This window comes from Chlorocebus sabaeus, chromosome 14 (genome assembly GCF_047675955.1).
Source record: "Chlorocebus sabaeus isolate Y175 chromosome 14, mChlSab1.0.hap1, whole genome shotgun sequence".
Classification (NCBI taxonomy): Eukaryota; Metazoa; Chordata; class Mammalia; order Primates; family Cercopithecidae; genus Chlorocebus; species Chlorocebus sabaeus.
The window spans coordinates 10,260,247-10,286,512 of NC_132917.1; the positions used below are offsets into that span (position 1 = coordinate 10,260,247).

Sequence of the window (26,266 nt, forward strand, 5' to 3'; positions counted from 1 at the left end):
AGGGCTCCAAGGCAGCAGTGCCAGCATTGGTGGGGGTCCCCAGTGCCAGGCCGGGGTGACGCTGTTCTTCCGTGTCTTTCTGCTTGTCCCTGCTGCCTGCTTCTGCAGAGGCCTGCTCAGAGCAGGTTTCCAGCCACCTCCCTCGCCATCATCCTGTGGAGCAGGCCCTGCAGGGCGGTTTCCCTACTTCCCGACACCAGGCCCAGAGCTGCCGTGATCTTTCTTTCAGGGCATCCCTGCAGAGGGGACTGCTAATGCAGTCATGGCTTTAAGACAGCACAAGTCACAGCTGCAGGTGCATCGTCTTAAACATCTGCTTTCCTGGCTGGGAGAGGCCCAGGAGCACCTGCTGCAGGTGTCCTTGCACCTCGGTCCTGCTGGTCCCAGGCCCAGCCGTGGCCAATTAGCACCTCTGTTGGGCCCCATGGCCATTTCCTTGCTGCGTGGGAGCCGCTGGCCTTTTTCCACTCTGTGGGGGAAAGTTGTTGGGAAATGAGGAAGCAGTTGGGGATTTAAAAACTCTATGCAGGAAAAACTCTATGCAGGAAATAGGCTGTTGGGTTAACACTTAAGCCACTGAACAGTTGTGGAGTGTTTGCTTGGAATTGAGGCCCAGGAGGTTGCAGAGAGCCATGAGATTCAAGGACGGTGTTTGTCAGGCCTGTCCGACATCCTCTCTGGGCTGGACGCCATCTCAGGGTACTCATGCCTGTTACGTGCTGGGTGAACAAAGGCCTCCCAGATGGAATCAACCCAGAAGGAAGAGGGGTGGGTGGTAAACGTTCCTTAACTTAGCCTTGTTCTCTTAGGGTTTCTTCTCAAAATAAGGGCAGGCGGGAGATCTCCCTGCCTCGGGGTCCCTAGCCGAGGGGCTACAGGCGGATATTACCCAGTCAGCCCCAGCGAGGCGACAGAAGGCGGGAGGTGGCTTCAGTGTGTTTGAAGGAGGCTGGTATCGCAGGTTCTGAAGCAGATGGCAGGAGCCCTGTGGCTGGGCCTGCTTCAGAACCTTGGCTGGCCGCTCCTTGGAGGTGAGGTGGGGTTAGGCAGTGTTGGCTGGAAACTTGTTGGGGGAATTGGCCACCTGGGGTGCGTGCTGGCCTGCCTGCCTTCCGCTTCTGTGCCATGAGCCCCTCGTCCTCAGCTGTGAAGGTAGGTGAGGCTGCCCTGCAGCCGCCAGCAGACTGGGTTAAGGTGGGAATCAAAGGAGAGGAGGTGTTTGGCTGCCTGGAGACCTGCTGAGCCCCTTGCATGAGGAGGGATTTCTGTCCAGCACCCCTGGTCCTCAGGGTCCTCCTCATCACTGTTCATCAGCACAGGGCCAGGTGCGATTGGTCCCTTTGGACAGAATCTGAGAGCGCCCCCTTCTCCCTCCCTGTGCATTTGAAAGTTGGCTGGTGCTCGCTGACAGATGCCGAGGCTCCCGTCTGGCAGCTGGCCATGGCGGCCACTTGTCCTCCACTCTCCCTAGATTTGGCTGAGCTGGGCCCCTGCTGGGCCCACATGCCCTGGCTCTTTGTCTTGCCTGTCCGTTTGGCTCAGCTCTGGGTGTCGGCTCCTCGGGAAGCCCTTCTTCACCCAGCCAGAGTGAACCCCTTCTCCCAGGCGGCCAGAGCATGTTGAGGTGACACTGACTTTCTTCTGTGGGGCCTACATTTTAGAGGGGAGTGCAAGCGCCTCTTCACTGCAGCATTTCTTAAGGAAGTGAGCCTGTGGGGAGGTCTCTGATGCTACTGGGAATCCAGCTTCACCTTCCCCCCAACTCCTGGGATTTGCAGGCACAGCTAAGAGTGGGAGAACTTTGCCTTGTTTGCATTGCTCCAGATCGTGTTAAACAGAATTTCAGAACATGCATTTTGTAGGTAGTAGTTCTGTCTTCCAGAATGTGTAAAGTGACTCTCTAGCTGTTATGCATGGCCTGCAGGAAGGGTCATGTCAGTTACTTCTTTTGAGCCCCCTGCCAAGTGGCTAGCGTGGGGTGGGGGATTAACTCTGGTTCTTTGCTTCCTGGCCCTGTGAGCCCCAGGCAAGTCAGTAACTTCTTGGAGCCTCAGTTTCCTGACATGTAAATCATACTGACCTGGTAAGGCTATTGTGAGGATTATATGAGCTGTTATATACTAAAGTATATTATATCATACTTTATAGAACGTAGTATATATTCAAGTTAACTGTATTTGTGTTAGTTCCTTTATTTTGTTAACATGGGGATCAATTTATTTTTATTTTTATTTTTATTTTAAGACTAGGATGGGAACCAATTTTCCATAGTCATCTGTGGGTATAAGTACTCTTACCTTCAGCCAGGACTTAATTTTGGCCAAGAGCCATTGCTTATTCCAGTAGGGAGTGGAGTTATTTAGAGCCAAACTGTAGGGGACTGAATTCTCTGGGTAGCACTTTCTGCAGACAGTGGTAACGTTGATGACTTACTGCTGCATATGCATTCATAAGTGGGGATTTATGGTTAGCCCCAGATCCATAACTTTTCATTTCCTGACTGATATATCAGAAGCTTCATGTATAATGGTGCTTTAGATTTAGTAAGTGTAAAAGACTTAGTTGAGGTCATTTCTGTCCACAAGCTATTCTTGGTGTAGCTGTTCATGTAACTCAGCTGCGGGAACCTATGTGATGTGGAGGGACCGCCAAGGGGGTCAGTGGCATGTGCCTGTGGCACTTGGTTCTGTGTGTGGTCTCCTTTGTATCCCCAGGAACTCTCTGCAATAGGCAGCTGATGGCCAGGATTTCATTTTACAGAGGAGGACACTGAGGCCCAGAGAGGTTAAGTGACTTGTCCGAGGGTTAACAGCTCCTGGATGACAGGATTTGCATTGGCACTCAGATGCGTCTAACCCCCAGCCTGGAATGGTGCCAGCACAGAGCAGGTGTTCAGTGATGTTTGCTGACCTATGTGATGGTTAATATTACGTGTCAGCTTGACTGAGCTAAGGGATGCCCAGGTAGCTGGTAAAACATAATTTCAAGGTATGTCTGGGAGGGAGTTTCTGGAAGAGATTGGCACACTGAGTAAAGATCTGCCCTCACCAGTGCGGGTGGATATTACCCAATCATCGAGAACCCAGCAAGAACAAAAATGTAGAGAAAGAAAGAATGTGCTCTCTCTGCTTAAGCTGGGACACCCACCTTCTGCTGCTCTTGGACATGGAGCTCCTGGTTCTCAGGCCTCTGGACTTGGACTGGATCAACTCCACTGGCTTTCCTGAGTCTCCAGCTTGCAGACAGAGGGTCATGCGACTCTTCAGGTTCCATAATAACATGAACCAATTCCTCATAATACATTTCTTTCTGTTTATTTCTCTATATTTATTGACTCTGTTTCTCTGAAGAACCCTGACTAATATTTCCCCACCTGAACATTCTCTGCCCCTTTTGTTCAACATGTTGGGGGTTGCTGGGGAAACTAATCAGAATACAGATTCCTGCTGCCCCCCCACCCCCACTCCCTTCCTTCATCAAGGTCACTAGTGGTGAGCCTTTAAATGCCTGAAAGCTGCTCTAGGGGTTCTTCCTAAATTAAATTAAATTTTTAATTGTAATTAGTTTATTTTTTTGAGATGGGATCTTGCCGTATATTGCCCAGGCTAGTCACTCCTGGGCTCAAGTGTCCTCCTGCCTCGGCCTCCCGAAGTGGTAGAATTACAGATGTGAGCTGCCACTCTCGGCCTCTAGGGTTCTTTGCACCTAGAATTTCGAGATTCATTGCTCCAAGCTTCATTGAATCTTTCCTGAAGAGTCTTGTGATAGGCGGGATAACTCCCACCCCCCAGATGTTCACATCCAAGTCCCTGGGACCTGCAGATATGGTGCCTTATGTGGTAAAGGGCTTTGCTATGTGACGAAGATTGAGGACCTTGAGGTGGGGACAGTATCCTGGATTACCAGGGTGTACTCACTGTATTCACATGAGTCCATAAAAGTAAGGAGCCTGTCGCAGCTGCAGTGAGCCCGAGGGAGGTGTGACTCTGGAAGAAGACGCAGAGATGAAACACAGCTGGCTCTGCCGACGGGAAGGGCTTTGAGCCAAAGAGTGTGGTGGCCTGCAGAGGCTGGAAAAGGCAAGGGAACAGATCCACCCTTAGGGCCTCCAGAGGAACCAGCCCTGCTGACACAGTCCCTGCGGGAGACAGAACTGTATGAGAATACGGTTGTGGTGTGTAAGCCACTAGGTTGGTTTGTTGTAGCAGTGACAGAAGCCTTCGTCTTGGCTTTACACTTTTCCTCCAGTGTGATCCCTTCGCCTGCTTCTGACCTGTGGATCCCAGCCCTGCCCAGGCCCAGATCCCGGGCTCCAGGTGGGCCTGGGCTGGGGCTCCCAGCTGCAGGAATGCAAAGTTCATGGTTCTGCAAAGTGCTTTGAGGTGATGCTGGTCACATCAGCTTGGCCTCAGATTTGCTGCTTTTTTTTCTAAAGAAGGGACAGCTCCAGGCCCTGCCTGACTGACCTAGTTGGGGATGTAGGCCGAGGCCATATCAAGCAGGGTAAGGTTCCAAGAATCTGGCTTTAGGATTAGTTGGGCCACGCGGAAGGAGTTCCTGGTCTCGTGACACCTGCACAAATGGTCTGCAACCCTCAAAACACTTCCTGTTATTTAAATCTTGGTCCTTTGATTTTTTTTTTTTTTTCCTTTTAGAGACTCTGCACAATTTTTGTGGCAAGCTAGAGATGCTTTCTTTTTCAGAGCGGCCTTTATGCTGAATTTGGGGCTGTCTGTCGGCGCCACAGGGAGTGGGGGCCGGTGAGTCGTGCTCAGAAGGTCCCAGTCTAGATGCTTCTGACATGGAGAAAAGCAGAATTCCTGACTTTTTGGTGGATGTTTGCAATTCCCAGAATGCTTATTCTTATTGAGTCCTCATAGGAGAGTGGTGAAGGGCAGCGGCTTTGGAGCAAGGACCACATTGCCCCTCCCCACCAAGCCCTGAGTCCTCTCACCTTCCGGGTGTATCAGTCAGCTCTGACTGCTGGAACCCGGGGCCGCATCTGGGTGCTTAAACAACAGGAATTCTTTTTGTTTTACAGTCTTGGAGGCTGACATCTGAGATCAGAGTGGCAGCAGGGTTGGTGACCTCATTTTACCTTCATGACCTCTTCAAAGTCCCTGTGTCCAAATATAGTCACATCTGGAGGTAGTAAGGATTGGGGCTTCCACATAGGGATTTTGTGGGGGACACATCAGTCTGCATTAACTCACGTCCTGCCCACAGCAGGGGCTCTCCAAGTCAGTGTGTCTCCGAGTGCAGACCCCGATCCTCTTCGTGAGAATGCAGGTTCCCAGGCCCACGCCAGGCTTGAGTCAGGGCTTCTGTGTGTGGCCAGGGGGTGTGGCAAGCCCAGCCTGCAGTCAGAGAGCCTTAGCAGGAAGCCTGTTGCTTGTGTCTCCTTTGTAGCCCTGGTCTCTCCCCAGTTCTCTGTGTCTTGCCATCTTGACTTCTTCCTCATCCCGCCTCTCCCTCCGTCTCATGGCCTTCCATCTGCTCTCCCAGCTGCAGGAGCGGTTTCTCTAAGCCTCGCGAGTGACCGCACCCTCGTACTGCATGGGGGCCTTGCCAATGGCCTGCAGAGTTTGGGGCAAGCTCTAGGACAGCCTGGACTCTCCTGCCTGCCCCCAGGTGCCCCCGGCCCAGCTGCAGGGTGCTGGCTGCCTTTTACTCAACACGTCCACCACTCCTGCCTCCTGAGCCCACAGGTGCCCTTCCTGTCACCCGAGCGCCCTCTCCTTCCTCACCTCGCCACCTACACGTCGTCACCCCTCCTCCTGCATTTCCTCCTGTCTCGCCGGGGAGCTCGGAGTTCTGCAGGCACGGGGCTGACTCCTTTCTTCATGTCCCTTGTCCCACAGGGCACCGCTTCTGAACCCCGGAGACACTCAGGAAACCTTGCTGGTGGAACGGATGCAGCAGCGAGGTTTTCCAGGGCAGGAACTCCCTCCTGGGAGCTTTTCCACAGCCAAGTGCTGGCTGGCGGTGGAGCTGTGCTGAAGTCAGCGTGTGCTTCGGGCCCAGCTGCGCTGTGCCTGGGCTCTAGGGATGAGTGTGAGGCTGACTGCACACCCGGCGATCAGGCGCATCCGCCTCTTCCCCCCATGCATCTTTCTCCCTCTCTGGCATGGTGTTTCTAGTCTTTTGTGGATGGGGACGTAAACAAGGTGGTGCCATCGACTGCTTGGTGACATTGGCCAATCCTGTGGTGGCCCCAGCTGGGCTTGCTGCCTGTGTGTGGTGAGGGTGCCCTTCTTGTCACCCGTTGTCATTTACAAGACAGCCCTGTGTCACCTGTTGATTCAGAGGGAGGACTCCTTGTCACCCATTGTCACTTATGAGCCCCGTGTCACCTGTTTTTGCTTCACAGGGAGCACTCCTTGTCACCCATTGTCACTCACGAGCCCTGTGTCACTTGTTGCTTCAGAGGGAGTGCTCCTTGTCACCCGTTGTCATGTGTACTCACTAAGTACACATGAGTGTGTACTTCTCCCTTCCTGCTTTTGGGGATGATGACAGGACAGCGGCTTCAGAGGGGAAGTACCTTGACCTGGCTGAGGTCATGTCCAGAGCCTGACTGCTCTCTCCACCCACCCATGGTCCCGTCGGCTTCTTCCCCCTCCTTCTCCGTCTGATCTGAGCATTTACCATTTCCTTCCATTTAAGCTTCATCTGAGTTGCATCATGATGTTCTCCTTTTTTCAAAGTTCCATCTGCCCACAGGTTTCCATTTTCTCTAGAACTCTCCTCCTTCCTCTCTAGCCCCTGGCCCGCCCCTCTGCGGTTCTCGGGAAGCCCCTCGGTGCCCCCTGCCCCTCATCTAGAATAGCTTCTGCCCAGGGTGGGCAAGGCAGGGTGGGAGGTGGGGGGTAGCCATGCAGGGAAGGGGTGAAGCGGGCCCCTGTACTCCCTAGCCAGGCTGCAGGCTTGGAGGAAAATAAGAGTCAGACGCTTGTTAAAACTGTGAGGACAACTTTATTCGAGGCAAATGCAGTCGGGGTTGACCTTTTCAGCAGGGGCGAGATCAGTTCAACTCCTAATACAGCAAGGAAGGGACAGAGCTGGCAAGTGGAGTGGGCTGGGGGTGGAAAGTGGCTGCGAGAAGACATCACAGGTAGGGATTCTTGCCAAAGGCAGTGGGGACTTTGATGTCAAAGGTGGGGATGAGGACTGATTGGATCTCAAGGGTGGCCAGATGTGAAGGGTGGGGATTCTCACTAAACTGACTAAGCAGGATTCTTGCTGAGACTGGGCCAGGCAGGCTGAAGACAGGAGGCAGAAAGAGGACTCAGAGGAGCCTGAACGAAGTTTGATCTTGGGGTGAGGGGTGCAGGGGGAGGGGTGGGGTGGGTCTTTGTTGGGGCTCTGTGGGAGATTTCAGGGCTCACTGGATGTGCGGGGCACAGTGGGCCCTGCCTGAGCCCCATGATGCCTGGACGCTGTCACCAGGGGCCTGTCCTGTTGAAGATCTCTGCACTTGGTCTTTAATCAGCCTCTTGGGCACTGTAAATTCTAGACAAAGATTCTTCTCTTTTTAAAGTTTACTAATTTCCCTATGATAAAAGTAATGCATTTTCACAGGAGAGATTTGGCAAATTACCAAGGAGTGTGAATCAGGTGGTCACAGTGAATTGTGGACGTTTGTGTCTGTTTTGGGGAACTGGTCTAACTGTTTCTCCATCTGACCCCTGCTGTCTGTTGGAGGTCAAGGAGCCAGCTTGGCCTCACATCCTCCTCCTCTCCGCAAAGTCAGGAGGCCATGCCCTCCAGGGATGGGCGGGCTGCAGCCTCCTGGCACCTCCCGGGGTCCTGCTGGCAGATGCATCTCCACCTGGCCTAAGCTAGCCTCCTGTTGCCCAGCACCTTCTCTTCTCACGTGGGCAGCTGCGTTCCCATGCAAACCTTCCTGGAATTCCTTTGTGCTCTCAGAGCTGGTGTGTTTTAGTGTTCAGCTGTGGCCATTTTGGCTTTGAGTTTGATTTGATTTTTGGAGAAAGTTTTTATTTCTTTACCCAAAGATTCTGTATCTCTTCAGTAAAACTGGAAAACACAGAAGAACAGAGAAAAAAAATTCCCCCATAACTAACCTCCCCACCTCCCTATAACTTCTATTTGCATTCTGAGCTCTACCCCTCCAGACTCATTTCTGCCTCTCCAGAGGTGTGCGTAAAGTCTAGAAACAGGTGAAGAGACCTAATGCCATCAAAAACATCAACCTGTAAAGGAATAAAACAATGTCATCTGTGTCCAGATTTTATGGGTGCTTTGTAGATATGTGTAACAGAAATGTGGGTATGTTTTAGCAAAAATAAGACCATATTTTTGTTTTATTTTGATTGATTGTACTATAAAGGCCAGTAGAGCATTACAGAGCCAGCCCAAGCCCATCTCTCCTCTTCTCCACTCTTTTCTTTCTCTAGTGACCAATGAGCCACTCTGTGGAGGGAAGCGAGGATCATATTTGTGCGTGTTTTATGCTCTTGTCACACATGTGTGTAGCCTTAAACAAAACATTAGTTTTTATGTGTTAGAAATACTCATAAATGGTGGCCCAGGCATGGTGGCTCATACCTGTAATCCCAGCTCTTTGGGAGGCTGAGGCAGGAGGATCGCTTGAGATCCGGAATCCAAGACCAGCCTGGGCAACATAGCAAGACCCTGTTTTTTTTTTTTTTTTTTTAAACAAAACAAAACAAAACAAAACAAAACCAACAACAATTAGGTGGGTGCAGCATCATGTACCTGTGGTCCCAGCTCTTCAGGAGGCTGAGGTGGGAGGCTCTCCTGAGCCCAGGAGTTTGAGGTGATAGTGAGCTGTGGTCACACCACTGTACTCCAGCCTGGATGACAGAGTGAGACCTTGTCTCTAAAAATAAAGAAAAGAAAACAGAAAGAAATATTCATAAATGGTATATATACATCACTTTGTGATTTGTTCTTGACTACTTTGTCAACAATTTTTAAGCTATATCCACATTGATACATAGATGTGGTTCGTGGTCTTCTTTTTCCTCCTTTTTGTTAACTGCTGTATAGCGTTCCATTGATATTTTTTTTTTTTTTTGAGGCAGGGTCTCGCTCTGTTACCCAGGCTGGAGTGCAGTGGCATGATCTCGGCTCACTGCAACCTCCACTTCCCAGGCTCAAGCGATCTTCCCACCTCAGCCTCCCGAGTAGCTAGAACTACAGGTACATGCCACCATGCCTGGCTAATTTTTGTATTTTTTATAGAGTCAGGGTTTTGCCAGGTTGCCCAGACTGGTCTCGAACTCCTGAGTGCAAGTAATCCACCCGCCTTGGCCTCCCAAATTGCTGGGATTACAGGCATGAGCCATGGTGCCTGCCCCCATTGTCTTAATAAGCCATCGTTTCTCTAGTCATATACAGTTAGGTCACTTCCATTTTTCCACTGTTATAAAGAGTGCCTTAATGAAAACTGATCTTCCTTGAGTGCTGTGGAAGGAAGCCTCTAAGATGCCGCCACTGGTCCCCACATCCTGGTCTTCACACCCTTGTGTAATCCCTTCCCTCGGGTGTGGGCTGGACTTAACCGACTTGATTCTAACAAATAGAACACAGCAGGAGGGATGGGACATCGCTTCTGACATCAGGTTATAAAAAGACTGCAGCTGCCAGCTTGGGTGTTCTCTGTTGCCTTCTCGGATCGCCAGCCCTGGAGGGAGCCAGATGCCATGTCTCAAGGCAGTCCTGTGGAGAGGCAGGCCTACATGAAGAGGGACCAAGGCCTGCCAACAACCGTGTGAGTGAGCTTGGAAGCAGGTCTCCACTCGCTCCCCACTCCCAGCTGAGCCTTCAGATGAGACTGCTGCCCTGAAAACAGCCAAGGGGAACCTCATGAGAGACCTTGAATCAGATTCCCAGCCCAGAGAAATTGTGAGATAACGTTTGTTGTTTTAGGCTGCTAACTTTTGGGGGGGTCATTTGTTACACGGCAATAGATAACCAATACGAGCGCACCCTGAGAATTCCTTAGAGATCTAGAATATTTGGCAGTATAATTGCCAGGTGCTATGTTATTCTCACTCAACAGTACTGTTTATTACTAAATTCATCTCCAAGGCGTTTGTGGCAGTTTCACTCCCCTCTACAAGGGTCAGTGAGCTCCTTTTCCTCATACCTCTCCGGCACTTGTGTTGTCAGACTTTAACATCTGAACACTCTGATGGGTGTAAAATAGTATCTCATGATTATTTAAATTTGTACTTCCCTAAGTTCTAGTGAGGTTGGACATATTTTCAGTATATTATTGTCCTTTCTGCTTTCCTCTGCTGTAAATTAATTGCATGTTCGTATCCTCTGCTGTAAATTAATTGCATGTTCGTACCTCTGGTGTAAATGAGTTGTATGTTTGTATCCTCTGCTGTAAATTAATTGCATGTTCATATCCTTTGTCCAGTCTCTTTTTGGGTGGATTATCTTTTTTCAGTGATTTGTAGATTTTCTTTTTCTCATTCTAGAGACTAATCCCTTGTCAGTTTGTGCTATTTTATACTCTGCTTTTTTCAGTTAGCAGTGTATTGAGAATGTTCTTCTATACCAATGTGTACATCATTTTATTGGCATTCCATTGTGGAGATGGGTCATTTATTTATTTAGGTGGACGTGTAGGTTGTTTGCACTTTTGCATCAGTAGGAACGTGACTGTGTCAGTCAGCGGGGCTATACTCTGGTACTAATGACCCTCCAAATCTTAGTGGTTTGCAGCAATAAAGAGTTCTTTGTCCCTCAAGTGACATGACGGTCACCTGTTGATTGTGGCTCTGCTCTATGACATTGTCCCTCAGGGAGCCAGGCTTTCAGGGCAGTCCCATCTGAGACATTGCTGGTCTCATGGCAGAGGGAAAAAAGATGGTAGAACAACATAATTCTATTTCTGTTTTTCTTCTTTAGAGATAGGATATTGCTGTGGCACCCAGGTCGCAGTGCTCTGGTGCTATCATAGCTCACTGCAGCCCCGCAATCATGGGTACAAGTGATCCTCCTGCCTCAACTTCCCAAGTAGCTGAGACTACAGGTGTGCACCACCACACCTGGGTAATTTTTACTTTTTATATTTTTCATAGAGATGGGGGTCTTGTTTCATAGAAAGGCTGGTCTTGAACTCCTGGCCTCAAGTGTTCTTCCCACCACAGCCTCCCAAAGTACTGGGATTACATACAGGTGTGAGCCACTGGACCCGGCAGGAACAATCTACCTCTTAAAGCTTCTGCTCAGACGTGGGAATGCCACGTGCTACGTGTCAGTTCCCCTCACGTTGCATTGGCTGAACAAACCCTGGGACCCAACCAATGTCAGCGGGGTTGGAAGTAGACGCCTCCCACAGGGAGGCCAGGGAGGGAGGATTTAGAGCCAAGACCACTCACCACATGCTGCGATGAACAGTTGCCTCCCACTCCGTTCGTGTCTTTGTGCCTCCTCATGTATTCTTACAAGTAGAATTGCTGCATTAGGAATATGCATGTTTGTAAAGTATTTACTATTTATTATGCCGGCTAGGTTTTAGCTGTCACTGCATTTGCTGTGAATTATAGGAAATTATTCATCCTGATGACCATTTTAAAAGGAAGAACAATGTTATTCGGTAGAAATACCCCCGGCCCCCTGGTTGCCCACCCTGACCAGAACAGCGTATCTAGCTTGGTGGGTTTCAAATTCCTTCCATGTTTTCTTTGCTCCTCACAGCCTCCCTGTGGGGTTGCAGGTGCTTCTCCACTGCTCCACTGACAAGGTGCCTGAGGCTCAGAGAGGCTGACGAATGTGCTCCGGGCTGCACAGCTGGGGATGAGGCGAGACCTTGGCCCTGCTCTGTTCTGGGCTCTTTCTCCTCCACTCTGGCCTTTGGAGGCTGTGGCTAAGATCTTCCCGCAGCCCCTTCCTTCCCACCCTTCCCTCCCTGCTCTTGTGGCCCGCTTTTCACTGTGCTCGGTGGCTGGTTTCTCAGTCCCCAAGGAGGTACAGGCTGGTCCTGAAGAAGGGTCTCTGTCCGTGTTCCCGGCAGCACCTCCGAGCCTGCCCTCTGAGGATGGGTCAGCCATGGCTGTGCCGGCTTAGTCTGTATTTAGGTATCACTGACTATCATTGGACTTGGGGAGGGGATTTACTATTTTTAGAGCAAGTCAGGGGAGCTCCATAAATCCTGTTAGTCAACAGAACTGCAGAGAGGTGGCTGTTTATGAAGGAGGGTGACTTTTTTAGAAGCGGCGCATTTAGAAGACCACATATTGTATCATTCTGTGTACATGAGCTGTGCAGAATAGGCAGTTCTAAAGAGACAGAAAATAGCTTCATGATTGCAGGGAGTGGAGAGGAGGGATGGGGAGCGACTCCTAAGGGGCACAGGGTTTCTTCTGGAGGGAATGAAAGTGTTCTGGAATTAGTGGTGATGGTTGTAGGACCTGGTGAATAAACCGAAAACCACTGAATCGTACCCCTTAAAAACACCCCAAGCAAACTGACAAATTACTGGGAGGCAACACAAGACAATGGGGTGTGAACTTTGGATCAGGGAGGCCTGGATATCAGCTGTATGGTGTTCAAATAGATTGCGTAACCTCTTTGATTCTCAGTCTTCCCATCTGTAGAGTAGGGATCGTTGCTACTTCGTAGGGTTGGCATGAGACTCAGTGAGATGAAGTTTGTGGGTCACTTGGCTGGGGCAGGTGTCACGGAGCGGGAGCTGTGATTGTTCAGCCACCTACTCTGTGCCCAGTGCTGTGTTGGCGACCAGGTATGTATGAAGTCAATAAGCCACAGTCCTGAGTTACAGGGCAGACCCCACGTGCACCTGGAGTCAGCCTCTCAGGACCCCTCGACACCACGTGCATGGAGGGTGCGGGTCGGAGAGCTCACCCCCATGGATTTCGTAGAGCTTTGAGGTGTATCCACAAAGTGTCCAGGAAAGGTGGTGTCGTCTCCACTTAATAGAGGAGAAGGCAGAGATGGAGGCAGCCAGAAGCATGGTGCAGTGGTGGAGTTTGCTCATTAATTTGATAATCGCATGGAATGCAAGCTAATGTTTATTGAGTACTTACTGCATGCCCACTCCTGTAACTAAGTGCTTACTCCTGTTATCTCATTGAATTCTCAAAGCAGCTCTGTGGCACTGAGGTGGCTGGAGATGGAGGGATGTGTGGCTGCCATGTGTTTGCCAGGAAGCAGCGGGATGGGAGTGAGGGCACAGACAGACACACATGCCAGGACTTGGGTGCACAAAGCTGAGGAACGGGTGCCCAGCATTCATTATACTCATCTCTCTGTTTTATATATATTTGAAAAAAAATATTTTTTGTGATAGGGTCTTGCTGTGTCACCCAGATTGGAGGGCAGTGGTACGATCTTGGCTCACTGCAACCTCCACCTCCCGGGTTCAAGTGACTCTCCTGCCTCAGCCTCTGGAGTAGCTGGGATTACAGGTAGGCGCCACCATGCCCACCTATTTTTTTTTTCGAAACAGAGTCTTGCTCCATTACCCAGGCTGGAGTGCAGTGGTGTGATCTCGTCTCACTGCAACCTCCGCCTCCTGGGTTTAAGCAGTTCTGTGCCTCAGCCTCCCCAGTAGCTGCGATTACAGGTGTGTGCCACCACGCCCGGCCAATTTTTGTATTTTTAGTAGAGACGGGGTTTCACGTGCCTGGCTGATTTTTTGTATTTTTAGTAGACACAGAGTTTCACTATGTTGGCCAGGCTGGTCTTCGACTCCTGACCTCAAGTGATCTGCCCGCTTTGGCCTCCCAAAGTGCTGGATTACAGGCATGAGCCACTGCGCCCAGCCATATTTGAACTTTTTTACAGTAAAAAGTTTAAAAACCAACAATCCTATGAGGTAGGTCCTCTTATTTGTGCTTTACAGATGGGGAAATTGAGGCACAGAGCGTGCAAGATTACCCAGCAAGATTCGGAGATAACTCGCCACGCTCATACCCAGCAGGATGTAGCAACAGGGCTGGCGAAACAGAGGCCCTGGGCTCCTGGGCCTCCTGGGGTTCCTGCGCGTTGAGGCCTGAGTCCCTGCATGCGCCCAGCGGAGTCAGCACTCTCCCTCTGGTCCTACTGGGCATCACAGGTGTGTATGTGAGGGGTTGGGGGAGGGGATTCTTGGTTAGTCTGGGCTTCATGACATTGGGATGGAATTATTTCATTTGGTTTTCTTGATCTGGTCAAATCTGTGGTCCTGTGACATCACCTTGCTTCTCGTAGTGCGAGCCTTGAAAACTTGGACTCAATGGTGGGGTGTGCCTGCACCGCCTTCCCCGCATCCCTGCCTGGGCTCCTCCCCACAACAAAGCGGAAGGAAGACATAGACCCAAGGGTGCACTTCAGCCCCTCAACCAGCTGTGTGGCTTTGGAGAAGCAGCTTAACCTCTCTGATCCCAGTTTCCTTTCTTGAACAGGAAAGATATTAATGCTTCCTTCATTGATTACTGGAGCTTCTTGGTGTGTAGGGTCTAGGCTGCTCTCTAACCATGTAAGACGTAGCCACGGTATTGTAGGGCCTGTTGCTAAGAACTGTGCCACTATCTTGATAAACATGTTTTCCAGGGACTGGTGGTGGAATGTTCTAGTTATTAATGTGCCTTTAATGTTGGATGACTCAGAATATCCCTCAGATAGTAGAAGAGGCAGCTTTGAGAAGTCCTCTGTAGGAAGGCACAGGAACATCCCCGGGTGGGGGGCTGTCATACCTGTTGGCACCATGGGGATGCAGGCTCAGAGGGGACTGAACTTTCCAGGGCCACGCAGTCTGTAATTGGCACAGCTGGGACGCAACCCCAAGCTTGCTGCTCTCAAAGCTTTGCTTTCAAACTCTCACTTCAGATGCTAAGGCTTCCTTTCAGATTGAGTCTTATCCCTAAGCACTGTTGGAGAAGAAAGTCTCCAGGCTACGGGGCCCCGCAGTTCCCCCATATCCCTGCCCTTCCAGCCAGCCCACGCCTGGGGCCTCTCCTCCCCTGTTCCTGAATCGCTGTGCTGTTACTGCCCTCTGGGTAAGACAACGCTCTTATAATCGTACCTCATGCCGAGTTCATGAAATTAATTTTCAGACTCCTCTTCTTTGGGTTAAATTATTTCACTTTTTCCCTTCCTCATAGAACATCTGTTATAAGTTCTACGTACTATATTGGATGTGTAATAAAATCAGAATAAATTACATGTGATGGCCACTGAACTAACCTCCCTTCATGTGTCCGGAGGCAGGTTTTCAGTGGAGTTGTGCTTTAAATTGGCCGTCCTGGGCAATTTTTCTTAAAGCCTAGGTTGGCTACTCAAGGGTCTAGATTTATAATAGAAACTGTGGACTGGGGTGCAGTGGCTCACGCCTGTAATCCTAGCACTTTTGGAGGCTGAGGTGGGTGGATCACTTGAGCCCGGGAGTACAAGACCAGCCTGGGCAACAGGGTGAAACCCCATCTCTACAAAAAATACAAAAACTAGCCAGGCATGGTGGTGCGTGCCTGTATTTGGGAGGCTGAAGTGGGAGGATCACCTGAGCCCAGGAGGTCGAGGCTGCAGTGAGTCGTCATCACAGCCTGGGCAACAGGGCAAGACCTTATCTTTTTTTTTTTTTTTTGAGACGGAGTCTTGCTCTGTCACCAAGGCTGGAGTGCTGTGGCCGGATCTCAGCTCACTGCAAGCTCCGCCTCCCGGGTTCACGCCATTCTCCTGCCTCAGCCTCCCAAGTAGCTGGGACTACAGGCACCCGCCACCTTGCCCGGCTAGTTTTTTGTATTTTTTTAGTAGAGACGGGGTTTCACCGTGTGAGCCAGGATGGTCTCGCTCTCTTGACCTTGTGATCCGCCCGTCTCGGCCTCCCAAAGTGCTGGGATTACAGGCTTGAGCCACCGCGCCCGGCCACAAGACCTTATCTTAAAAGCAACAACGATAACAACAACAAGAAATTGTGGCACAAATGTATGCATGGAGGTGCCGAGGGCCTTCTCTATAGTTAGGCTCAGCAATGACCAATGAGTGGGCTCTTTAGGGTAAGAGACTGGGGTCTTTAAGCAGAAACTCTCCCCTCAACACAGGAAAGCTGCTGAAGGACTTCAGAAACCTAAACACGAGCCGTGGGCTTTTCTAAAGTGGGGAGGGGATTCCCTCCTGCCTAAGTTATGTTGCAAGGCTGCCTGAGAGAGGCTGGGAGGGGGCAGGAGAGCGGGCGTTGGCTGGGTCCAGCGCTTCCCAAGAGATGTGACTGTCTTAAAAGTAATACCTTCCTGATTACCATGGGAGAAATTCAGATGTTTTCAAAAGATCTACAAGTTTGGGGTTGAAGAAGTTCTTTATTTCAAAGTTTCTCTGGGCTGGGCGTGCTGGCTCACATCTGTAATCCCAGCACTTTAGGAGGCTAAAGTGGGAGGATCACTTGAGGATTGCTTTGAGGCCAACCTGGGCAACATAGTGAGACTCTGTCTCTAGATAAAGTTAAAAAAAAAAAATTAACCAGATGTGGTGGTGTGCTCCTGTAGTCCCAGCTACTTGGGAGGCTAAGTTGGAAGGATCACTTGAGCCCAGGAGGTGGAGGCTGCAGTGAGCTCTGACTGTGCCACTGCACTCCAGCCCGGTGACAGAGTAAGACCCTGTCTCTGAAATAAATAAAAATAAAAAAAAATAAAGCTTTGCTCCCCGTTTCATTTAGATGGAGAGTTTGTGAGATTTGCGACAGATTTTTCCTTGCCGAGTGGTTATCATTAACCTGTTGAATGAGCAACAGGCCGAGGTGGGGACCCTGCCTTGCACGCCTCCAGGGGCACACTGTATTCTTTGCGGCAGTGTCCCTGGAATGCCACAGCCCTGCCTTCTGTGTGAGGCCAGCCAGTCTGGGTCCTGGGATACAGCCACATGTGCAGTCCATGCCTCCGGCACGCAGCCTGAAGGGGGAGGCGTGCAGAAACAACGGAGCTCCAAGGAGGACTGACCAGCCCAGCCTGGGGGAGGGTGGGAGGGGCCTGCCAGGGAAGGGGGGCTCATGGTGGACTTTGCAGGATACCAGACTTTTGGCAGGGGAGGAAACTGGGGTGAAAGCATTCCAGGCCTAGGGAACAGCATGTGCAGAGGTGCTGGCTGGAGGAACCCTGTGTGTTTGCACTGTGCACTGAGCTCCCTCTCATGACTCTCATTCTTTCTCGTTGAGTTTTGTTTTGTCACCCAGCCGGACTTCTGGGCAAAGAGAGGCACAATCTGTTCCCGGCTGGGCCGGCCGCCCTCCAGTAGCTATGCAGGATGTTCTGGCCGGCCTCTGAGAGGGCTGGAGACCAAAGCTATGGCCTGTGGGTGGCAGTTGGTACCTCTCCCCGCTGCATTCCCCTGGCCCCTTTTTGGACAGGATGATGCTCCCCGGGGCCTGGCTTTGGAGATGGCCAGCCCTGGGTTTGAAGCTTCTGTCTTCTGTGTGGGATATCAGTGCCCCACCGACTGTTGCAAGTTTTAAACTCGATGTGCCTATGGATGTGTGTATAGAGTCGGGGTCCTCCCCCAGCTCGAGGTCCTGTGTGTTTCCGAGTGGGCCTGCAGCTCGGATGTGCAGTGGGTGTGCACTGGCAAGGAGTGCGCTGTGACAATATTAAAATAACTTCCATGGTGGTTGGTGAACAGCCCCATTCCCCCTCTCCCAGGACCCTGGACCTCTAGCACACCATGGAGGCCTGCCTTGTCCCCGTAAAACACACCACATTCAAATTACTTACCTCCTCTTCCCCTGCCACTCTTCTGAGAAGGCTGATCTCAATCCTCGGAGTAGCGACTCTCTTCTAGGAGCAAGATGATACTAATTCTCACTAGCATGTCATGGACTGATAGCACGATATCGCCCTCCAGGACTCCCCGGTGGGAGGTGAGTGTTTGCAGGCAGGTGAGCCAGCCTAGTTTGCCCACAGACTTTCATGCAAGTGATTCCTGCTGTTCCCTGGGTCTTCCTTTCTTTTGCTTCTGAACTTGGAGGTTACTTGAAGTCTGGAGGATTTTTAGGGTGGGCATGGCTTCAGGTGGGACCTCTGCTGTATGGGTTTGCAAGCTGCCACTGCTTTGATTGCAGACACTGGACTGACCGTGGCCAATGCCAAGTCCAAGAGATAAGGCTGGAACCAGGCTAAATTTTAAGACTGGAAACAAAACCCATGCTTGCGAAGGGACTTTTAGATCAGTAGCAGATGGCATAGAAAGTCTTTCTGCTGTTCTCTTGTGCTGGGCGTGGCTCAGGGCCGAGGGGAGACAGGAGAGATGAGGGCAGAAAGAGAAGAGGGGGCAGGCCGCAGGGCTGAACACATGGCCCATGGCTGTGCTCTTCCCAAGCAAGCAGTTCTGGAGTGAGGCTCGGGCCTCCATGCCTCCTGGGAGGCTCCACCTCTCGGGGTATAGAGAACATTAGCTTCAGACCCAGCAGGGGCACCGGCGGCTGTGTGGTGCATCCTGCACAGAGCTGTTGCTTCTAACTGGGTTATTGAGCTGTTGAAGGAGCAGGGATGAAGACTTCCTTATTAAAAACTAAACAAAACATGAAAAAGCCAGAACAAGCCAAGCAGACGGTTGAGGACTGCAGTGAACTCATTAACCCTGCGGCTTTGATCTCAAAGACTCCGCCACTCCTGGCTCAGAGGACCCTGGGGACGTGGTCTTTGATGCTTGCTGTCCCCATAGGCATCACCTCAACCAGCGTCTGTGTGGGGTGTGCAGCGGCCCTGAGCCAAGGATTAATTATGTAACAAGCCCAGATCCCAGCCCTGCCTGAGCAGGCCATGTGCCAGCAAGGGGGGCCCCGAAGTGCCACTAGGTGCCTTGGGATTAGCATAAGGCCCATTTATCCAGGAAGGCAGAACCAGTGCACATCTGTTAAGCGCATGTACTGAGCGGTGATTCTCTAGTTGTATAGTGATTGTCTTTATGGAACTCCAGAATAGCTTCTTAGATATCACTCTTCAGGCCCTGAAATGGAGCCCTGTGCAAAGAAATGAAGAAAAGCTATCGGGGCATCTGCAGCCACTATTATACCATCTGGCAGCTCAGAAATATTTTATAATCAAATGAGTAAGATGGGCGTCCCACACTCCACAGTACTCTGCTCCCCCTTCCCTTCCTCCCAGGACTCGCTCTGTCTCTGTCTCTTTCTCTGTGTCTGTCGGTCCGTTTGTCGTCTCTGTGTGTCTGTTTCTCTCTCTCTCTTTCTGTGTGTGCCTCTCTCTGTGCCTGTCTTTCAGTCTCTTTCTGCCTCTCTCTATGTGTCTGTCTCTGTCTCTCTCTTTCTGTGTGTGTCTCTCTCTGTTTCTGTCTATCTTGCTCTCTCTCTTTCAATCTCTCTATCTCTGTGCCTGCCTCTCTGTCTCTTTCTCTCTGTCTCTCTGTATGTGGCTCTCTCTGTATTTGGGACAGACTAGAGGAAACTTTTTCCCAGGAGTGAAGCTACTGGACTCTGCCTTTTTGCCACTTGCTAGCTGGGTGACCTTGGGCGGCTCTCAAGTTCTCTTATCCTGGGTTTCTTCATTTGTAAAATGGAAGCACTACTTCACAGTGCTGTTGTGTGGACCTAGATGAGATGAATGTGTCCTACTATGGTACTGTTTACTATTTGTCTTAGAAAAACTTTTTTTTTTTTTTTTTAAGACAGGGTCTCACTGTCACCCAGGCTGGAGCAGTGGTACAATCTTGGCCCACTGCAACCTTGACTTCCCAGGCCCAAGCGGTCCTCCCACCTCAGCCTCCCAAGAAGCTGGGACCACAGGCGCGAGCCACCACACCCAGCTAATTTTTGTAGAGACAGGGTCTTGCTATGCTGCCTGGGCTGGTCTTGACCTCTTGGGCTTAAGCGATCCTCCCACTTCAGCCTCCCAAAGTGCTGGGATTATAGACATAAGCCACTGCGCACATCCAGAAAAACTTTTTAAAATTTTGTGTTTTAGCTTTTTCTGAATATAAATGTGATACATGCATGTTTACTCTAGAACAGAAAATACAAAGAAACTAGAAAACAATTACTATTTATGACGCCCGTCCCCCACCACAAAAAGGGCAAGGACTGCGAACATTTTGCCGCATTTTGGAAGATTTCCTAAGTCGCACAAGCACACAGATGGTCTGTTGATCCAAACCAGGAAGAATAATTGTGGGAATAAATGGAAGTGTGAGTGTGTGGGTGTGTCTGAGTGTGTGCCCCGGGGGTGTGTCTGTGTGTATGTGAGAGAGAGAGTCAGGCTGTGTGTGTGTGTGTGTGTGTGTGTGTGTGTATGCAAACACGTACGTGTAATGCCTTGGGGTCCTCAGACCCCCCTTGGTCCATCGGGCTGGCGGCCTCCCAGAAGGACACTAGCCCGGCTGTACTCGTGTCCTTTGAGAGGGAGTGAGGGGGAGAAAGTTGGGGAGCAGTGACTGCTGATGTGGGGGTTGTGGGGGCCCTGGGGAGCCTCCTGGTGTTCTGTCTCAAGAGGCTCTGGGGATATGGTGGGAGAAGCCCTCGTGCCAGAATTGGGAGGGGACGGAATGGGACTGACCCCATCACAGCCCACGTGCTTCATTCAGGGCTTGGCTGTGGAGTCTCCGGAGAGGCGCTCCCTCGTCCTCAAATGTTAACTTTGTCTGGCCCCGGTCCACTCTGTGGCTTTTTTCCTCTGAATTGGGAGGCAGTTCTGTCTTGTAGAGACGTTTAACCCGCTAGGTCTCCTTGCAGGCGTTTGTGTCGTGAGCCAGTCAGGGTGTAAATGGTCCATTAAAAGTGCTGTCCGGTTGGCATAACCGGTCTACCAGGCTGAGACCCACAGACGCAGGACTGGCATTTATTTGTGGGTATGATGTGCAGGGAGAGTGTTTCCGGTAGCAGGCGTTGGCATCAGCAAACAGAATGAAATGTACTGTGTTTTCACTATGATAGTGTAGAAATGAGACTGCGAGAGCGGCTCACTTCTCTCCCCTTCCTTCTCCATGTCTTTGTGCTCCTCCACCTCTCCCTCCCCAACGCAGACAGGCACGGACTCGCTCCCCCTACCTTCCTCCTTCTCTCTCCTTCTAATTGGGATCGGGAGCACCCTTGAGGATGTTAGATTTTAGACATTTGTTCCTCTTGTCACCCCCACCACCCCACCCACCCACCCAGATTAGTTTCTAAGGGATTTATATTTGCTTGCAGAGTGGTGCAAACTGTTTTCATCCTCAGAGGAGCAGAGTGCTCATAGAGGAGTTTGGCATTACTGGGATTCACTTTCAGAAGTCTCTAGAGCGCCCCACACGCCCCCGCAGGTGCTGGAGTTCAACCCGACACACAGGCTGGCCTCGGTGAGAGGGAGTGTCCGCCTCCCTGGCGTCTGTGACCCGTACCGTGGGCGCCTGTTCTTTAGAACAACTTGCTCCTTCTGTCGTTGTCTTGGTCACCCAGCCCCGGGCCCACCCTTTTCTGAGCACATCGTCCACACCAGGCAGAGCCCTGTCTCAGAGTCTCACGGGGAGCGGGGCCTTCAGGGAAGGCCCATGAGCTGGGGCCGACCTGGCTCACAGCAATTTCATGATGGTATAAAATGTGCCCCCCAGCACCTGATAATGGTCGCTATGCGCAAGTTCCAGCCCCAGGTGTGGACCACGGTGGGGCAAAGGTGGGGGTGGGGAGGAGGAAAGAGGTTTAAAATGGCCACACCCACCACTTCTTCGGAAGTGCCTCCTGCCACCCTGGGGTCCAAGGAGCTGATCTGTGGGTGTCTGTCCCCAGCACCCACCCTGCTCTTCCTTCAGACCCAGCTCCGGCTGTCCAGGCCTTTCTGGCGCTGTTCCTCACAGGCTTAAACACCTCCGGCGGCAGCCTTTCCCATGGCACTGTCTGCGGGGCAGGGCTGGGCATTTTCTGAAGCCTCCTGTGTTTCGCTGGTATCCAGTATGAAGCCTGGCACAGAACCGTGGGCCAAATTGGTTTCATGTTTAGCTCCCCAAACCCTTTGTTTCCGTGTCCTCATTAATTCAGACAAGGTTGGGTTTAGCAAACGGTGTCTCCAACATAAGAAAATGCAGCGTGGGAATGGGGGAGGGGAGGAGTGCTGTAGAAGGGCCATTTCAGAAGCCCTGGTTTACAGGAGAAAGATTGGTATCTTGATAAGTCGCTCTTAAGCTTGCACTTGTTCATGCTTTAATGCAGTGATTAGATACCTACTGTCAGCCTAGCATGGTGGGGTTATAAAAGCAAGATCAAGTTCAAGGGGGCAGGGTTTTAGGGGCCCTGAGACAGACTTCTTAATCACTTATTTTGTACACATCAGAGCAGTAACATTGTGTTTCTTTAAAAACACTAGGGGCCAGCCCGAGCACAGTGGCTCATACCTGTAATCCCAGCACTTTGGGGAGGCCAAGGCAGGCAGATCACCTAAGGTCAGGACTTCAAGGCCAGCCTGCCAACATGGTGAAACCCCATCTTTACTAAAACTACAAAAATTAGCTGGGCATGGTGGTACACACCTGTAATCCCAGCTACTCGGGAGGCTGAGGCAGGAGAATCACTTGAACCCGAGAGGTGGAGGTTGCAGTGAGCCGAGATCGTGCCACTGCACTCCAGCCTGGGTGCCAGAGTAAGACTCCATTTCAAAAAAAAAAAAAAAACAACTCTGGACCAGCTGTGGTGGCTCACACCTGTAATCCTAGCGCTTTGGGAGACCAAGGTAGGGGGATCACTTGAGCCCAGGAGTATTTGCCCAGCCTGGGTAACATAGCAAGATCCTGTCTCTACAAATATATATATATATATATTCTACAAATATATATATATATATTCTACAAATATATATATATATATTCTACAAATATATATATATATATTCTACAAATATATATATGTGCTACAAATATATATATGCTACAAATATATATATATGCTACAAATATATATATATGCTACAAATATATATATATATATATGCTACAAATATATATATATATTTAATTAGCCAGGCAGGGTGGTGTGCATCTACAGTCCCAGCTACTTGGGAGGCTGAGGTGGGAGGAGCGCTTGTGCCCAGGAGTTTGAGGCTGCAATGAGCTCTGATCCTGCCACTGCACTCCATCCTGAGCGACAGAGTGAGAGTCTGTTTCAAGAAACAAAACAAAATTCTGGATTCTGGCCTTCTCCTGGGAAATCCGGATTTGTCTGGTATGATGTTCCTTGAACCCATTTAGTCCAGCAGCCCGGCTTTCCGAAAGTATGTCTGCCTCTCACGGTGTCCAGTAGCTTTAACCAAAGAGCTCAGTAAAGGGCCTGTCTGAATTTCTATCACATTCAGGATGAATTTCAGCGTTTTATTAGCTTGCGATTAAAGCAGCCAGGCATTTGAGCCTGACGGTCTTACTGTTTTTATGTTGTTCCTTTTGCACATTTCCTGCTTGTTTATCTTTGTGGCATGGGGGCATTTTCTTGGCTGCAGTGACAATGCTGGCCACAGCAGTGCAGCATTTCCGAATTTCTTGCCTTTATTAACAGGCAGTAATGGAATCTGAATCTTCAAAAAGAAAATTTACATACTTTTTCTCTACCATAAAAGTCATCCATACTTATTAGAACGTCTCAAACATACTAAGTGGTAAGAAGGAGACAAAAAATAATATTTTGTCACCCCTGCCCAGGTAACCACTCTTCTATTTGAGTGCTTGTAAGAAGCCTGCTTTTCCAGTATTATCTGACCTGGCAGGGAGTTGGGTAATTGAAAAAGCTTATTAAAAATGGGATCATAAAAATGATATAGACATATTGAACATTTTGTTTTGACATAAAACATTTCATTTTCATATAAAACATGCATTTATTCCCCCATCTCTTGATATAGGGCCAAGACCTCTCTTGGATTATGGGTCCACTGGCTTCTGTCCTGATATATCTTTTTTGCATTATCCACACTGTTAATGCATTTTCTGAGATTCTCAATTTCTGTTTCTGTCAAGTAAAGTAGGAACTAGCACCAAATCCTGCCAATTTCATACACCGCTGATATTATACAGTTATTTCGTTCATGCCTAATTGAACAGCCATCTTCCTCCAAACATTCAACTCTGTTAAAACCAACCCCTTTTAATTCCCATTCCGAGGGTTTGCATAAAATTTAATTAACTTAGGTAATTACATAAGTACTACTGGTATAAGCAGGTTTGGAAGCAAACATAACTGAGTCTTGGTGGGCTCAGAGTGCATCTGCCCAAAGGGTCCTGCGTGCTGTATGCACCCAAAAGGGGACAGAGCATGCCCCGTAGTCCAGGGGCAATCAGGGGAAGCAGCTAATGAAGTCTACTTTCTTCTGGCCTTTTAAAAATCTATGTCTTTTTTTTTTTTTTTTTTTTTTGAGGCAGGGTCTCGCTGTGTTGCCCAGGCTGGAGTGCAGTGGCATGATCATGGCTCACTGCTTCCTGGGCTCAAGCAATCCTCCCACCTTGGCCTCCTGAGTAGGTGGGACTATAGGTGCATGCCACTGTGCCTGGCTAATTTTTGAATGTTTTGTAGAGACGGGATCTCGCCATATTGCCCTGGCTAGTCTTGAACTCCTGGGCTCAAGCGATCCATCTGCCTCAGCTTCCCCAGTGCTGGTGAGCCACCACACCCGGCCAAAATTTAAAACATTTGTGCCTCAAATAATACTGTCAAGAAAGTGAAGAGACAGCTCACAGAATAGGAGAAAATATTTACAAATTGTATAGATTCTAGGCTTGCGTCTAGGATAAATAAAGAACTCTTACAACTCAATAATGAAAGACAACCCAATGAAAAAATGGGCAAAGGACTTGAATAGACATTTCTCCAAAGATATGCAAGTGGCCACGAAGCACATGACAAGATGCTCAACATCATTAGTCATTAGGGAAATGCACGTGAAAACCACAGCGAGATACCCACTAAAACTGCTAGAATCAAAAAGTCCTATAAACTCCAGCATAGACGAGGAAGGGGAGAAGGTGGAACCCTCATATGCTGTTGGTAGGACAAAAATGGTACAGCCTCTTCAGAAAACAGCCTGGCAGTTCCTCAAAAGCTTAAATCTAGAGTTACCATATGACCTAGCAGTTGCCCTCCTAGGCATATAAGAATGAAAGAGAAATGAAAACTTAACACATAAATGTTTACAGCAGCATTATTCTTAGCAGCCAGAAAGTGAAAATGACCAAAATGTCCATCAGCTGATGAATGGATAAACAAAAAGTGGTCTATGCATACAATGGAATATCACTGAGCAGTGAAAGGAATGAAGTATAGATTCATGCTATAACATGGACCAACCTTGAAAAGATACGCTAAGTGAATGAAGCCAGACACAAAAGACCACATTTAATACGATTCCATCTATGTGAAATGTCCAGAATGGGCAAATCTGTAGAGACAGAAAGCAGCCTAGTAGTTGCCTGGGGCTGGGACTGGGAGGCTGAGGGGAAATGGGGAGTGGTGGTGAATGGGTATATAGTTTCTTTTGGGGAAGACAAAAATGTTCTGGTCAGGTGCCGTGGCACATGCCAATAATCCTAGCACTTTGGAAGGCCGAATCAGGAGGATTGCTTGAGCTTGGGAGTTCCAGATCAGACTGGGCAATGTGGCGAGACCCCCATCTCTACTAAAAATAAAAAAATTAACCAGGTGTGGTGGTGTATGCCTGTGGTCCCAGCTACTTGGGAGGCTGAGGTGGGAGGATCATTTGAGCCCAGGAGGTTGAGGCTGCAGTGAGCCATGATCGTGCCACTGCACTCCAGCCTGGGCAACAGAGCAAGACCCTGTCTCAAATATAAAATAAACAAACAAATAAAGGGTAAAATTCTCCCTATCTTAAAAAGGGGGCAGTAGTTCTTTATAAAATTGATTGTGGTGATGAGCGATGGTTGCACAGTTGTATCACCATTCAATTCCTTCCCTCCTTCCTTCCTTTCTTCCTTCCCTCCCTCCCTCCCTCCATTCTTTCTTTTCTTTTTTTTCTTTTCTTTCTTTTTTTTTTTTTTGACGGAGTCTCACTCTTGCCCAGGCTGGAGTGCAGTGGCACGATCATGGCTCACTGCAACCTCCACCTCCCGGGTTCAAGAGATTCTCATGCCTTAGCCTCCCAAGTAGCTGGGATTACAGGTGCATGCCACCACACCTGGCTAATTTTTGTATTTTTAGTAGAGATGGAGTTTTGCCTTATTGGCCAGGCTGGTCTCAAACTCCTGACCTCAAGTGATCCATCCGCCTCAGCCTCCCAAAGTACTGGGATTACACAACCAACCATTGAATTTAAATATGTGAATTGTATGGTTTGTGAACCACAAGTGTTGCTGCCTATCC

At 49.8% G+C, this 26,266-nt stretch overlaps 1 protein-coding gene across 4 annotated transcripts in view; it reads left to right on the plus strand.

Moving 5' to 3' along the window:
- The window catches only part of HPCAL1 (hippocalcin like 1), a 121,906-nt gene that overhangs the window by 22,239 nt on the left and 73,401 nt on the right, over positions 1-26,266 (plus strand). The window contains exon 1 of one of the 4 annotated variants that reach the window (XM_073022778.1): positions 1,134-1,152. The exons of 2 other annotated variants lie outside the window; for them this stretch is intronic. The gene's annotated coding sequence lies outside the window, so the exon portion shown is untranslated. Of the gene's footprint in view, positions 1-1,133; positions 1,153-14,064; positions 14,084-26,266 lie in introns of those variants that run through there. One more of the 4 variants, XM_073022780.1, reaches the window with a different exon arrangement.